Genomic DNA, 12,624 nt, shown 5'->3' with positions numbered 1-12,624 from the left:
TAATGCTAAAACTGTTTCTGTGAGTGTTTCAGGAGGTGTCTGGATGAAAAGAATCTGTCAGGTTACATTTTGTAAAGATTTTGAAGGAAGACTCAGATGAATACTTTAAATGCTATCAGAAATAGGGGTTAATTATGTACCAGACCACTAAAAGTGACTGGTGTCTCAAACTTTAGCCGGCGTCACATATGACATTTCAGTTTGTTGCCTCTTTCTCCTGCCAGGTCGTTATACCGGTCAATACTTTGACAGAAGTCAAAGTTTATTGACTGAAGTCTCCCTTCCTACCAAACAGAAAAGTTTAAAGACGTCTTATCCAGTGTGTATATTTATGAAATATATGAATACAAATGTAAGTATACCTTGCTGTTCCAGACAAAATGCTAATATCAGCACTAACATTTTCAGACTGACAATAATGATTTTTGCTCAATATGAGACAAATTCCCAGCAAGGTTTCCCAGCATGGTTTCCAGCGCTAAACTATATTGCCAAAGCATTCACCTTCCTGCATTCCCCCGCCCCCCTCAACTTTAAACAATGCAGTCAGAGAAGTCCTGTTCTCCTTGGGTCAAAATGTTGACATTTAATCAAAATTTCTGTCTTGTTATAAACGTTCAGTAATTAATTAATTTAATGTAAAAAAGGGAGTGTAGGATTGTAACTGTTCTCCAGTATAGGTTTTCTCTAGGTTTTCTGGTTTGCTCTCACAGTGCTAGAAATGCTATTTATTTTTTAGTTATTTTTGGATATCACATTCCAGTCATATGACTGAATTCGTCACCTAAAGACAAGTAGCACCTTTTCTCACCGAGAACAAACAGACATGTCTCATGTACCATGTCTCTCCTCCTTCACCAATCACAAACTATAAACCCCCACATAATACTGAAATTAACAAATGCTTGACATTTGCTCCACAACCAATTACTCAGTATCCAAGGCTGAGCACATGTTTAATCAACATTCATATCCCCAAGGGATGGACAGTGACTTCTCTGCTCCACCACCTCAGTCACATTAAGCCCTGTCCCCTGGGTTCTCTTGGCAGGCATCACTGTTACCTTCAACCAGACTCAGCTGGAGATGGTATCATCCCCTCCTCCTCCTTCTAGGTCCCGCTTTGCACATGGTGGTGCCAAACAAACTGCATGGGGGTGGCTGTAACTCAGGAGGTAGAGCAGGTCATCTACTGATCGGAAGGTTGGTGGTTCGATCCCTGGCTCACCCAGTCTGTATGCCAAATATCCTTGGGCAAGATGCATCTATCTGAGTATGAATGTGTGTGAATGGTAGTTAGTAAGCACTTAAAAGCATAGAAGAATGGGTGAATGTGGCATGTTGTATAGAGCGCTTTGAGTACTCCAGGAGGGTAGAAAAGCGCTATATAAGAATCAGTCCATTTACCATGTTGGCTTGGAAGCAAAAGATTGATTCACCTACCAAAAAGGGCTTAAGTGTACTAAGCAACCAGGTCCTTATTTATGACATACAGTCCTACACAAAAGACTGCTGAGGTTATTAATTCTGTTACAAAGATTATAAAGGGCAATGAACAAAAGCATTAGTTACAGCAGCATGAGCCACATCCAAACTAGCATTGTGTGTTTGATCTGGCACCTTTTAGACTGAAACATAAAGTGTGTAAGAGTGCACGAAGGAGCACATAGAATATGCAGAATGTGCAGTCTGAAATAGATAGGAGACTGCAAAATGGTGTCAGGGCAGAATGTAACTAGGTAGTCTGCAGGATTACTATTAGAAACCAAGAGGAAAGTAGACAAATGTACTGGGAGGCTTGGTGTACAGCAAAGACAGAGGTGGCAAATAAAAAAGTCTTATAGGGAGCTGTATGCAAGGTTGGGGATTAAAGGAGAATTGATTGGAATTGAATGACTGGCAGAGCAGGTTAGAAAGATAAATAGACTTTTCTACTCCATTTGAGCACTTAAAGTGCTTTATACAACATGTCTCATTCACCCATTCACAAGTGCTTTCTAATGTTCACACACATTCACGTTCCGATGAACACAAGAGGAGCAAGGTAAATTTAGGATGCAGACTAGAGCAGCCAGGAATCAAAATCAGAATAATCTTTATTTGTTGTGTACACAAGTTGTGCACACAAACAAGGAACTCGGATTCCACTTTGCTCTTTTCATCCAAGAAAAAAAATAGAAACATTTGGTTAAATAAAGTCTTAAAAAACTAAAGAAATGATAAGTGCAAAACTGAGTAGTGTAATGTGCATATGATGGGGTGGGGGGTGGGTGACGGTGGTATCATCCATGAGTTTCCATCCATCTGTGTTTGGGATGTGATGCCCCCTTAGCCTCACCTGCTGCTGCCTGTCCGTCAGGAAGCTGGTAATCCACTAAAAGGTGAAGGCGGGGACAGTAAGCTGTGTTAGCTTTCGGTGGAAGATGTCTGGGATTATGGTGCTAAAGGAAGAGCTGAAGTCCACAAACACTATCCCGGTGTATATCCCAGGTTGGTCGAGGTAATCCGGTATGTTATGGAGTCCCATAGTGGCTCCAGCAGGGGCTCTGTGATGTCCAAAGCGCTTCATGACTACTGACATTAGGGCGACAAGCCTGTAGTCATTTAATCGTGTGATAGTGGACTTCGTTGGGATCAGAATGGTGGTAGAGCGTTTGAAGCAGGAGGGCACTTCACAAAACTGTAGAGATGTGTTAAAGATCCAGGTGAAGATGGTGGGAATTGAATGACTGGCATGACTGGTGGGCCAGCCAATACTTTCAGGCACGAAGGGGACACACCAACAGCCTTCCTGGTCTTCTGTCTCTGGAAGAGCATCCACATCCTCCTCACAGATCTTTAGTGCAGGTAGGGGATCAGATGGGGGGGAGGGTTGCAGGTAGTCTTTTTGTGTAGGTGTGAGGCAAGGGTGAGTAATTCAATTAAATTCTGTTTAAATCAGTTTTATTTATATAGCACCAAATTACAACAACAGTTACCTCAAGGCGATTTATCATATGACCCCCTATGCGCAAGTGCTTTGGCGACAGTAAAACTCCCTTTTAACAGCAAGGAACCTCCAGCAACACCAGGCTCAGAGAGGGGCGGCCATCTGCCGCGACTGGTTGGGGTAAGAGAAGGGTGACAGGATAAAAGACATGCTGTGGAAGACACTCAGAGATTAATAACAAGTATGATTCAATGCAAAGAGGTCTGTTAACACATAGTGAGTAAAGAAGAAACATCCAGTGCATTATGGGAATCCCCCAGCAGTCTACACCTATTGCAGCATGACTAAGGGAGGATTCAGGGTCACAGGATCCAGCCCTAACTATATGCTTTAGCAAAAAGGAAAGTTTGAAGCCTAATCTTAAAAGTAGAGATAGTGTCTGTCTGGGAAATATGCTCTCTCTTTCTAGTCCCTGTCAGTGCTCTTGCTGCAGCATTTTAGATTAAATGAAGGCTTTTCAGGGAGTTTTTAGGACATCCCGATAATAATGAATTACAGTAGTCCAGTCTAGAAGTAAATGCATAAATGCATCAACTAGTTTTTCAGTGTCACTCTGAGACAGGATATTTCTAATTTTTGAGATATTGTACAAATGGAAGAAAGCAGTCCTACATATTTGTTTAATCTGTGTATTGAAGGACATATTCTGGTCAAAAAAACCTCCAAGATTACTAACTGGAGGCCAAGGTAATGACAACCAGAGTGAGCATCTTACTACATACCATATTTTTGAGATTTTTAGGGCTGAGTAAAATAACTTCCATTTTATCTGAATTTAGGAGCCAAAAATTAGAGGCTATCCGGGTCTTTATGGCTTTAAGAAATTCCTGCAGTTTTGCTAATTGGTGTGTGTTATCTGTCTTCATGAATAGATAAACTTGAGTGTCATCTACATAGCAGTGAAAATGCATGCCTTCCACTGATGCTGCCTAAAGGAAGCATGTATAATGTAAACAGAACTGGTCCTAGCACTGAACCCTGTGGAACTCCATGATTAACCTTGGTGTGTGAAGGGGAACCTTAATTTAGATGAACAAATTGGAGTCTTTTAGAGTGATATGAAGAGATAAGAAGAGAAACATAGAGTTGTTCTCATTTTCTCTAATCAGTGATGAATGATGATCTTCTAAATTTGTGACACGCCATTTCCTCTCCAGCTTACGAGTTTTCTACTTTAAGATGCACGTTTGAAAATTATACCAGGGAGTCAAGAACTTCTAATTTTAGGCCTTTTTTTAGGCCTTTTTCATAATGTAAGTATAGCATTATTTCCCAGCACTTCTGACCTTTGTTATTCATGTTTCTAGGTCAGTTCCTTGGTTGATGTTAGTTCCTTTGTGATCCCTGTCTCCCCAATCATGTCTCCGTATCTCTCTGGTCTCCGTGTTCTGTCTCTGTGACTGTCTGCATGCCCTGTCTTGTCTAGTTAATACATGCGTAGTCTGGGTCCGTGTTTTCCCCTTTTGTGTTCCCATGTTCTTCTGTCTTTTGTCCCCAGTCCCACTGTCAAGTTCACTTGTCTCAGTTTGACTCTGCGTGTGTGTGTTAGTGTTATTTCCTGCCTTACTTTGATAGTCTCTTGTCCTGTGTGCATTATTTTTAGTTTTGCTTCCACTGTTTCATCAGATTTAGTTCACCTGGGTTCCCTCTACTTGCTGTCTGTTAGTCAGTGTAAGTTTTTCAGTTACTTTGCTCCAGTGCTGCTTTATATTTTGTTAAATCAGCCTTTTGCCAGCTGTGTTTTCAGTGAAGTCTGCCTGCTGAGTACTGCATTGGCATCCACACACTGCCTGCCACACACATTACAGTATCATCAGATTTGAATAAAACTAAAAGGATCTTATTAGGTAATAGATTATATACTAATATAAAGGCTCAAGTAAGTGAGGTTGATACTGAAACTATGATGTGATGCTATGTGACTGGAAGGATTTGTACACCAAAGCAGGGCTGGATGAAGTTAAAACACAGCATTTTACTGGCAACTGCTGGAATAATAAAAACAATGGTGAGGCAGGGGCACACTGACTGAGAAAGTAGGACTAGTGAAAATGACACAGATAGCCAAGGGTAAAGGAGAAAAGACAAACAACAGACATAAATGAAGAGTTTAAATACACAGGAGGAGATTAGGGCAGAGTGCGCACACCTAGGGAACAGACTGTAAACAGAATACAATAAATGCCAAGGAACCTCTCACCTATGCTAATATACAAAAAAGCCAAATTACAACACAAAAGATCCTCAGAAATACAAGGAATCACAAAACTCATAGTGAAACACAAAAGCCCTTGGTCCAACACTCAGAGACCATGACAGAAAAAGTCAACTACAACAGATTACTTGGTTGGAAAGCACACATTAAATATATTCATTCTATATTATCAAGGTGCATTGAAGTACTAAACAAGGCAAAGCAGTCATTAGATTGTACATCACTCCATATTCTTGATTTGACCTTATTTAAGCTGAGGCAACAACTATAAAAGAACTTTATCTGCCTCACTTGAGTTTCTATATTTTGGATTTTATTTATTTATTTAGTTTATAAGCTACTTAGCTACTAGCTTATAAGCTGATCTTTTAGTTTACCCTTTGTCTCTGAGTCTCAGAGACTTAGAAGAGAAGAGACCTGGTGTTTAATTATCCACATGTAACTGTTTTGCTCTTTGGTGCAGTTGTAGATACAATATTGTTCTTTCGTTGTGCAGCCTGTTGCAGTAATATATAAGTTGTTCCCATTTATTTATTTAAACTTTAGGGAAAAAAAGCTAAATATGGCTAAGTATTTTTGCACCAAAAATGTGATTACTGAAGAAATATCTGAAAACTTGGCATATCTCTGCATGGTGTGCAGTCTGATTCCACGATGTGAGCAAAAAGGGGCAAATTGAGGGCAAAAGAAGAAGTGCCACACGTAAAATTTATCAACAGCAGATAAACATTAACTGAAAGTCATTTTTTGAAGAAATAGGAAAAAGTCCAGCACAAACCTGACTCAGGTGCTGAGACATGCACCAGGCTTTTCAGTTTTTAGTTCAATATACAAATGACCACTGTTGACTTTCATCAGGTTTTATTTACCTGTGTCAGAGAAAATTATCATATCCCATGTATATATATATATGTGTGTACCTGGTATATATGCACGATCTGATATCGTCGTGTTGGTGTTGTTCCCAGATCATCATACTAAATGTTGTTCCAGGATCAACATTGTAGGTGACCAATCAGAATGTTGTGACGTCATACTTTTGCGACTTCGGGAAAAGCCGCCGTAAAACAAAAAACTGTACTTAAGCTGCGAGAAACCACCTCTGTCCACCGATCAACGGACCCTGACCCTAATCCTAACCCTAACCCTAACCCTTTAATAAACGGTAAGCAGAATTGATATTGTCCTTGCAACATTGGAATTTCATAAATGTACGAATGGCTTGGCGCGCAAAAGAATAACGTCACAACAATGTGATTGGTCACTTGCAATGCTGAACCTGGAACAACATTTTCATGATGATCTGGGAACAACACCAACACGACGATATCAGATCATCCGGTATATATATACATATATACCAGGTGTTGCAATGCTACTACGTAAGTAACCCCAGCGGAAGGGGTCACATAAACAGGATGAGGGACCTATGGAATCTTCAATACCCACCATTCACATTGACGGCAAAATGTCTAGTAGCTCGGTGTTCCAACATTCGGAAGAAGGAACTGATCTCACAGCTAGAATTTGTCGAGGTACAACACACATGCTACAGCAGGGGGGAGCAAGGACGACAGATCAGGAGGGATATATCATCATCACCCTATGCGAGATTGGGTACCAAGCCCCAACTGCAATAGAAGAAGGATCGTTGAGTGCGAGAGGAACTGCCCTGAAAGATAGGATCATGGCAAAACTTGAAACCTGGATCCTCCATGGCCGGTTACCAAGACTACGTAAAGTACCCTCAGCACTACGGACGATACCTAACGCCACCATTACCAAGACTAACCAGCTGATCTCACTACGGCAGCAGTGATCAGTGAGATGCTTGGCTACCAGTTGAACAGCCACAAGGAGGAGTACCCTCCATGGAGAAGAAGACTAGAGGCTAAGATCAAGGTAGCACGGAGGGAGGTTAGCCAACTATCAGAGCTGCAGAAAGGTGTGATGAAGAAGGTGCCTAAGAAGTACAGCAAGCTATTCATACCTCGGGCCTTGGAAACTGCCAAGCCCAGCCTCACAGCCTTGGCCAGCTGCTTGAAGAGGTGCACCAGAGAGATAGAAGGCAGGAGAATAAACCAGCTGTTCTCCACAGAACCAGCACTCTCTGTGGCAGGAGAATGTGGCAGGGGTGTGGGCACTCCTCCCCTGGCTCAGCTGCAGGGGAGGGGGTGGTGAGGTGAGCTCAAGGGGCAGTGCCAGGGAGGTTGGTGGGGCAGGTGTGTGGGGTCTGGCAAGAATACCAGAGGCGCAAAACACCAGCTACTGGCAGACCGAGCAGTCAGCCAAGTTTGCAAGACTAGGGTGACCGCCTTGTGCACTGCCTGGATTGACTACAAGAAGGCCTATTAGTCAGTGCCCCACACCTGGATCTTGGAATGCCTAGAACTATACAAGATCAACAGGACCCTAAGAGCCTTCTTTAGGAACTCAAGGATATGGCGTACAGCACTAGAGGCCAACTTCAAGCCCATAGTACAAGTCACCATCAAGTGAGATGATCTGTCCCCACAATGATCTCACTGAGGGGCATGAACCCCCTCAGTGAGATCGTTGACAAGACTGGCTACCGATACAGACTACGGAATGGAGCAGTTGTCAGCCACCTCCTGTACATGGATGACATCAAGCTGTATCCCAAGAGTGAACGAGACATCGATTCACTGATCCACACCACCAGGATATACAGCAATGACATCGGAATGTTATTCAGACTGGAGAAGTGTAGTCAGATGATAACAAAAAGAGGGAAGGTAGTCAGAACTGAGGGGATCGAACTACCAGAAGACAACATTGCAGACACAGAGGACAGCTACAAGTACCTGGGGATCCCACAGGCAAATGGGAACCACGAAGAGGCCACTAGGAAAGCTGCACCCACCAAGTACCTGCAGAGGGTCAGGCAAGTCCTGAGGAGTCAGCTGAACAGCAAGAACAAGATCCGGGCTATCCACACCTACGCCCTGCCCGTGATCAGATACGCTGCTGGGATAATAAGCTGGCCAAAGGAGGAGATAGAAGCCACTGACATCAAGACAAGTAAGCTCCTGACCATGCATGGAAGGTTTCACCCCAAGTCCAGCACCCTGAGGCTGTACACTAAGTGAAAGGAAGGAGGCCAGGGACTAGTGAGTGTCAGTACCAGAGTCCAGGATGAAACAACGAACATCCATGAATACATCAGGAAGACGGTCCCAACCGACCGCCTGCTCAGTGAATACCTCAGGCAGCAGAAACCCAAGAAAGAGGAGGAAGAGGAGGAGCCTATCAGGCATGTGAAGGCTACCACACATTTTGTATGAGCAAACTGTTCTTATTTGTACGGTATATCATATTTTTGTAATTAAATGTGATGGATTTTTTTTCCATTGCCATTGCCACTGCCCCCATTTTTATGGGCAGTGGGCTTAGCACCCTCTATTGACGAGCCGCTACTGGTTTGAACAGGTAAAGATGTGACACCACAGTTCACCAAATAAATGAAAAAGTATAAAACAGTAATATAAAAAAGCATCAGAAGTACAGATAATGTTTTCGGTAGACAAATATAAAGGACTGACTATATTGCAAACATGTACAAAAGTAGCCCGTATTCTAGATTATGCATATCCAATTCATGACACTTCCCCTGGCAACAGCATACAGCTACAGAAGATATTGGCGTGCAAAGGTCTGCATGACACTTACAGACTACCAATGCACAACCATGCCAGGTGCATCAACTGCATGTTTACAACATTTTACAAATATTACTGGGCCACATGTAATGATGACACTTAGCCAAGCATGAGTAAAATGGAGACTTTTAAATATGGGTACATATTACACTCTTTAAATAAGACTAACCTTAATAGTGGATTATGCTCTCTGTGGGACCTTCAGAATTTTGCACAGATTGGTGGTTAGTGAATATCATCAACAAGACCATTCAGATAGTCTTCATCAAAAGAAGCTGTTATATAATTTTAAATCTCTTAAATTCAAATGCATACAAATAGATATGTGGCAGAGCAAGACAGGATGTGTGTTGTCTAGGAATTGCCAGATTACCGATCAAACACAGCATTACATCTGCATGTATATGTGGTGGAGATAACTGGATGTGTCAGCGAATGATGGATGACCAGGCGTATATGCTGCTTCCCTGAACTCCTATACCATTGGCCCGAACCCCCATCCATCTGAGCCTGCCTGGCTAGTTCATCTGTCAGAGGAAGGCCATTTTCTGTGCATTTAAGGTTATTTTATTACTTCATTATAAACAAGGATTTGGTATTCCCACTACACTGCGCACCAGTCCAGATATCTACAAAACACTCAAATTTAAGTATAAAAATATATAATTTCCACTCTTTTTGTCTTCCTGGGTTTAAGTCACAGTTAGCCACAACTGCCATTTTTAAATCAAATAGGCATACATATCACCACATTTATTGGAAGAAATGAATGCAATGGGTCCCCTATTTAAAAGTGGATTCTGTGTCTGTGATGTGTGTGGGGTTAATATGAGGCAGACTTTTGAGACTGTGATGTGCTTTAGGAAACAACACATGGAGACAAAGACAGGGCCACCGTCATCATTAATCTTAGTCATTGGTTAAGGCTGGCCCAATCTGCCTGACCAGGGCAGTGACAAATGCCACTACTGGACAGGGGCATTGCATCTCCCTGGTTTCATTTCCCGTTAATGTCACATCCATCACAGCCGGCCCTCTCCTGCCATGTCGCAGGAGATGAAACTTGTCATGGATAAGAATTAATTGGAAGGACAAGAGCGAGTTGATTTAGTGGAGCAGTGTCTAGGCTCAGTAAGTCTCCAACTTACAGAGCAATGAAGTTTTGTTTTGTTTTTTTTTGTTATTTGTTTTTTGGTTGGGGTCTTTTTTTGGCTTTTGCTTCTAGAAATACTCATACAAATAATTTTAAAAGATAAACCTGTAGTCATATTTGGTTAGTGTAGGAAATTGAGGGGAAAAAAAATCAGTTTTATATTTTACAAAATTGTATTTGTGACTAACTAACTAACTGACAAATGTAAAGTAGCCTCTTAATAATAATTTTATAATGAGTTATTCTGGGTGAACCCAGTTGAGGCCAATTTTCAGTGACATACTACTGCCCTCTGGTGATAAAAGTATGAAACCAAGCACAAGATCATCACTGTGTCCTAATGTTATCCTCTTTACTAATCAGAGTAGAGGATTACTCCATTTCAGTTCAGGTAAATTCAATTCAGTTTTGCTTGTCAGTTTCACTGTTTTATTTGAAGTATTTTGTTAGAAACATGAATTATTTCAGCATCTGAGTTTGCTACACAAAGTTAATGGAACAAGCTTAACCAGAGCCCTGTATTTGAGAAGGAGTTTCTGCTCTTTCATTTGTATGACCTCTCTGTGGGTTTCACAGATCTAGGAAATACTGTGATATGCTTTCCCATCATACCATGCCCCCTGCTGATCTGTGTGCACAATAGCTCTTGGGTGAATCAGGCTGGTCAAACAGAGAGTAAACCATGAAGATGTGGGTCACAGCTGTGCGCGCTACCCTGGAAACATCTTCCTGTCAAATCTGCATAAATTATGTAATTTGTTTTTACACAAGAAAAAGAAAATCAACCATGATAAATGATTATACAAATTTTTGAATTAAAATATGTGAATACACACACACACACACACACACACACACACACACAATTGGTGTTCCCACTACAGAACTGAATTGCCTGTGCAGTGGGTGCATATGTTTGAATCTGCAAGGCACATCTTGGAACATATCTGAACATATCTGAATGGGAACATCTTTGTTCTTTGGAGAGTTTTGTGTGAGTTGTAAGTTGGGGTTTTTAGTCATTTTGAAGGTATTTAAGCATATTTGTGTCCATAAGTCATATTGATTCTGATACTGATAAAAGTACAAGGTAAACTGAATGAAAGTTAATCCTGGACTTATAGACCCTGCATGTATAACTGACTGTGAGAAATTATTCTGATTATGATATCAGAATATGATAATGATTACATTGTTGTAAGGTAACTACAATATTAGTAAAAAAATACAACATTAGATACACATATTTGTAGCTCAAATTTCAGTTAAATCTGTTCAATATTGGAGCAAGAGTATGGCACTTTAGCATTTTCTCACTGGAACCGCACACATGTGATTTTAGTTGAACTGAATAAATAAAAGTTGGGTTAAGGGCATAAAACTGAGATGCTCCATCAGACTTTAAGACTTTGAGAAATAACTGCACAGCCATCTGCTTGACATTGATATGTGTAAGAGCTTATTGGCCTTGACAAGCACATCATATGCCAAATGGAAATGATGTCCTTCAAGTATCTCACAAACTGCAACAGGGAGAGGTAAGCACTGTAGCTCAATGAAAGTAAACAGAGGCCTGTAAGCTAGAGGAGAGCGCTGTGTGGCCTGACAGCAGTATGATTCTACTGACTGATTCAGTGAGGCAGCTCAGCCCCTCAGCCAAGCGCTAAGACATGCCCATCACTGTGTGTTACACCGATTAGCGTCACATGCATGATGAGGGAAGAAGAAATTTGTCATCATTTGCATCATTCAATGCACATGAAGCTGCAGCCAGTGCTTGTCACATCCCAAAGGCAGTTTACAAACCCAGTGGAGGGATTGGTTTTTTTTTGTCACTGTGAACAAAAAATTTTGTTTTCTCAGAAAAAGAATGGAGACTCTTGCCGATCCATCAGGATCCGTCATCATGTGTGATCAGTGAATTGTGGTACATCATGAGATTTAATTTTCACCCAGATGCCATCCACATACCTGAACCAACGACTTGGTGGTGTTCCACCATGACCAACAATGATCCCCACAGATAGTGTGTCCAGGGAAGCAGAAGAGCATCATATCAAGAAGGCCCTGACCAAATGTGATTATTTGGTCAGAGAAAAGAAAACGACTCTGTTATATTATAGTGTATACTATATATTGTAAGTTGCTGGACCTCTCTAAGGTCCAAGCTGTTTAAAAGGTGAGATAACTGCACTGCTGGGGTTGTGCCAGCTGGTGTCCTTCCTGGGCTCTGGGTCTGTTAGCTGTCCATAGGCTCCTCTGGTGCTTAAAGCTTCTCTTCCTGGCTGTTCGTGCTACCAGGGTGGGTCTGGCATGAGCTTCCTGGCCTCTTTCAGATGTTGGTGTGGGCTTTTGGGCTGTGGTGAAAGCCTTTCTTCACATTTTCTGGTTCTATGCACTGGTGTGCATTGTGGATTGATCTTTATCTGTACTCTATGTGGCATCTCTGGATTCACGTTGCCTTCTGTCACCACCATAAGAGCTGGTGTTTGGACCTTTGTGATTTGGGTGGCCGTAATGGGAATGGGGGTGTCTGTTTTTCTCTCTGTCCTGGTGTAGGTGTTTGTTTATTTATTTATTTTTATTC

The sequence above is a fragment of the Oreochromis niloticus genome, linkage group LG15 (genome assembly GCF_001858045.2).
Source record: "Oreochromis niloticus isolate F11D_XX linkage group LG15, O_niloticus_UMD_NMBU, whole genome shotgun sequence".
In the NCBI taxonomy this organism is placed as follows: domain Eukaryota; kingdom Metazoa; phylum Chordata; class Actinopteri; order Cichliformes; family Cichlidae; genus Oreochromis; species Oreochromis niloticus.
This window is presented reverse-complemented; position numbering follows the sequence as displayed.